Source organism: Loxodonta africana, chromosome 7, assembly GCF_030014295.1.
Source record: "Loxodonta africana isolate mLoxAfr1 chromosome 7, mLoxAfr1.hap2, whole genome shotgun sequence".
Taxonomy (NCBI): Eukaryota; Metazoa; Chordata; class Mammalia; order Proboscidea; family Elephantidae; genus Loxodonta; species Loxodonta africana.
The window spans coordinates 48443835-48448482 of record NC_087348.1 but is presented as its reverse complement, the minus strand read 5'-3'; positions in this window follow the sequence as shown (position 1 = coordinate 48448482).

Here is a 4648-nt window from a genome sequence, read left to right as displayed (position 1 = left end):
CTTGAGAAGATGACTCAATTATTCATTTATTTACTTGCAAATATTTGCAGGGCACTTGGCTAGGTGCCAGAGATAACAATACTAAAATAACCATTTATAGAGCACTTACTATGTGCCAAGGCTGTGCTAGATGCTGCCTTTGATTCATTTATTTGATTTTCACGAATATCCTATGAGGTAGGTACATTTTTCCCCATGGAATCCTTCACTATTGCAACTCGAGCCTTGAATTTTTTCTTCAGTTCTTTCAGCTTGAGAAACGCCGAGCGTGTTCTTCCCTTCTGGTTTTCCGTCTCCAGCTCTTTGCACATGTCAGTATAATACTTTGTCTTCTCAAGAGGCCCTTTGAAATCTTCTGTTCAGTTCTTTTACTTCATCAATTCTTCCTTTTGCTTTAGCTGCTCGACGCTCAAGAGCAAGTTTCAGAGTCTCCTCTGACATCCACCTTGGTCTTTTCTTTCTTTCCTGTCTTTTCAGTGACCTCTTGCTTTCTTCATGGATGATGTCCTTGATGTCATTCCATGACTAGTCTGGTCTTTGGTCACTAGTGTTCAATGCGTCAAATCTATTCTTGAGATGGTCTCTAAGTTCAGATGGGATATACTCAAGGCCATACTTTGGCTCTCGTGGACTTGCTCTGATTTTCTTCAGTTTCAGCTTGAACTTGCACATGAGCAATTGATGGTCTGTTCCACAGTCGGCCCCTGGCCTTGTTCTGACTGATGATATTGAGCTTTTCCATCGTCTCTTTCCACAGATGTAGTCAATTTGATTTCTGAGTGTTCCATCTGGCGAGGTCCGTGTGTATAGTCACCATTTATGTCGGTGAAAGAAGGTATTTGCAATGAAGAAGTCATTGGTCTTGCAAAATTCTATCATTCGATCTCCAGCATTGTTTCTATCACCAAGGCCGTATATTCCAACTACTGATCCTTCTTCTTTGTTTCCAACTTTTGCATTCCAATTGCCAGTAATTATCAATGCATCTTGATTGCATGTTAGACCAACTTCAGACTGTAGCAGCTGATAAAAATCTTCTATTTCTTCATCTTTGACCCTAGTGGTTGGTGCGTAAATTTGAATAATAATCGTATTAACTGGTCTTCCTTGTAAGCGTATGGATATTATCCTATCATGATATACGGAGAAAAGATTGAAGTTGTCAAGGATTTCATTTTACTTGGATCCACAATCAACAGCCATGGAAGCAGCAGTCAAGAAATCAAAAGACGCATTGCATTGGGCAAATCTGCTGCAAAGGACCTCTTCAAAGTGTTGAAGAACAAAGATGTCACCCTGAAGACTAAGGTGTGCCTGACCCAAGCCATGGAATTTTCAATCACGTCACACGCATCTAAAAGCTGGACAATGAATAAGGGAGACTGAAGAAGAGATGACGCCTTTGAATTGTGGTGTTGGCGAAGAATATTGAATATACCATGGACTGCCAAAAGAACAAACAAATCTGTCTTAGAAGAAGTACAACCAGAATGCTCCTTAGAGGCAAGGATGGCGAAGCTGCATCTTACATACTTTGGACATGTTGTCAGGAGGGATCAGTCCCTGGAGAAGGACATCATGCTTGGCAGAGTACGGGGTCAGCGGAAAAGAAGAAGACCCTTGATGAGGTAGATTGACACAGTGGCTGCAACAATGAGCTCAAGCATAACAACAATTGTAAGGATGGCACAGGACCAGGCCGTGTTTCGTTCTGTTGTGCATAGGGCCGCTATGAGCCGGGACTGACTCGAAGGCACCTAACAACAACAACAACAGGTACATTATTCACATTACATAACTGAGAAAATTAGGGCTTAGAGAGGTCAAGTAACTAGCCCAAGTTCGCGCACCTAATGAGTGTTGAAATCCAAGTATGCCCTACTCCAGATCACGTGTTTTTAACCACCATAAAAGATTTGGGTGGGTCCTGACACTAAAGAAGTTCCCAATCCAGTGGGAGAGAGAGACACATAAACACGCGAGAGGTGTGGTAACCGCTGCAGGGTTGATCGGTTCAGTCACAGTGCAGTGATTCCCATAGCATGAAAATGACAGCCGGAAGCTTTGAATTATAAATAAGTACACTTTCTGTCCTCTCAAACTCAGCACTATTAACACTTTGGGTCAGATAAATCTTTGCTGCAGGGGACTGTCCTGTGCATTGTATGCTGTTTAGCAGCATCCCTGTCCTCTACCCATAGATGCCAGTAGCACATGCCCTCAGTTGTGACAACCAAAAATATCTCCAGACATTACAAAATGTCCCCTGTAGGGAAAATTGCTCCCAGTTGAGAATCACTATTCCACAAGATTTAAACTTTCAAAAGGGAAGAGTTTTGTCTTATTCATCATTTTTTCCTGTGTCATGTACCCCAACATACACATATTTATAGAACATTCTACCCAATAACAGCAGAGTACCCATTCTTTTCAAGCACCCATGGAATATCCTTCAGGTTATACCATTTCTAGGACAAAAAAATAGTCTCAATAAGTGTAAAAAAATTGAGATCACAAAATATATGCTTTCTGACCCCAATTAAAGTACATTAATAAACCAGCAACAGAAAGAAATGTTAGAAATCTTCAACTATCTGACAATTAACATATTTCAAAGTACCTCACAGGTATAAGAAGGAATAACAAAAGAAATCGGAAACTACCCGGAATTGAAAGAAAATGAAAACATAACATATCAAAATTTACGGCATGAAGCTATAGGAGTGGCCAGAGGGAAGTTTATAGCTTAAATGCTTATACTATTAAAAAAAAAAAAAATCAATATTCTAAGCTTCTACCCCCCAAAACAAAACAAAGTTGAGGAAAACAAATTCCAAGTAAGTAGAAAAAAAAAAAAGTAGAAGTAAGAAAATAATAGGAACAGAGAAGAAACCAATGAAATAGAAAAGAGAAAAACAACAGGGAAAATCAATCACACCAAAAATAGATTCTTTGAAAAGATCAACTCAATTAATAAAACTTTAGCTAGATTTACCAAGAAAAAAGAGAGAAGACACAAATTGTTAAAATCCAGTTATACATTCATGATAATCACTACAGATCCTACAGATGTGAAAATGTTATAAGGAATATTATGAAGACCTTTATGTCAATAAATTGAATAACTTAGATGAAATGGACAAATTCTGAGGAAGACACAAATTATCAAAACTAACTCAAGATAAATGCTAAATCTAGATAGACAACCTAAAGTAAAGAAACTGAGTTAATTGAAAGCCTTCCCCTTCACAAGATAACCTGGGGTCAGATGGCTTCACTGGTTAGTTCCATCAAACATTTAAGGAAAACATAATACCAATCCTAAACTAGCCCTTTCAGGAAATAAAGCAATAGAAAACATTTACAAACTCATTTTATGGGGCCAATAGTATCCTAGTATTAAAGTTAGGCAAAGATATTAAAAATTCTACAGACTATATAGATGCAGAAATCCTTAACAAAATATTGGTAAACCTCTATAACACATTCAAAGGATTATACATCATGACCAAGTGGAGTTTATCAAGGATTGCAAGGCTAGTTGAACATTCAAAAATCAATTAATGTAATATATCATATTTATAGAATAAAAGGTGAATAGACCCAGAAAATACATTTGACAAAATCCAACACTCATTCATGATGAAGCTCTCAAAAAGGAGGAATAGAAGGAAACCTTCTCAACATGATAAAGGACATCTACAAAAAGCCTACAGGTAACATTATATTTATCAGGAGCTCTGCTGGTGCAATTAAAGCGCTTGGCTGCTAACCCAAAAGTCGGCAACTCAAATTCAACAGCCACTCCACAGGAGGAAGATGTGACAGTCTGCTTCTGTGAAGATTTACAGCCTTGAAAACTCTGTGGGACAGTTCTAGTCTATCTTATAGGGTAGTTATGAGTTGGAATTGACTTGATGGCAAAGGGTAACATCATATTTAATAGCAAAAGACTGAATTATTTCCCTCTGATATTGGGAAAAAAGCAAGGAGGCCCACCCTCACCAAATCTTCATACTGGAGTTTCTATCCAGTGCAATAAAGCAAGTAAAACAAATTAAAGTCATACATATTAGACAAGAAGGAAAACAGTCTTTATTTGCAGACATGTGACCTTATATGTAGAAAAACTTAGAAATCTATTTAAAAACCTAACTATTAGAATTAGTAAACAAACTTAGCGAGGTCCAAACCAAAAAAACCCAGTGCCGTCGAGTCAATTTCGACTCATAGCGACCCTACAGGACAGAGTAGAACTGCCCCATAGTTTCCAAGGAGCGCCTGGCAGATTCGAACTGCTACCCTTTGGTTAGCAGCCATAGCACTTAACCACTACGCCACCAGGGTTTTCCTTAGCAAGGCCACAGGGTATAAAATCCATATATAAAATCGACTGTATTTCTATATATTGGAGCCCTGATGGTGCAATGGTTAAGAGCCCAGCTGCTAACGAAAAGGTCAGTAGTTTGAATCCACCAGCTACTCCTTGGGAACACTATGAGGCAGTTCTACTCTGTCCTGTAGGGTTGCAATGAATCCAAATCAACTCAAAGGCAATGGACTTGGTTTGGTTTTTGGTTTTCTATGTATATGTATTTTTTATGCATTAGCAATGAACAGTCCAAAAATGAACCTCAAAACCATTGTG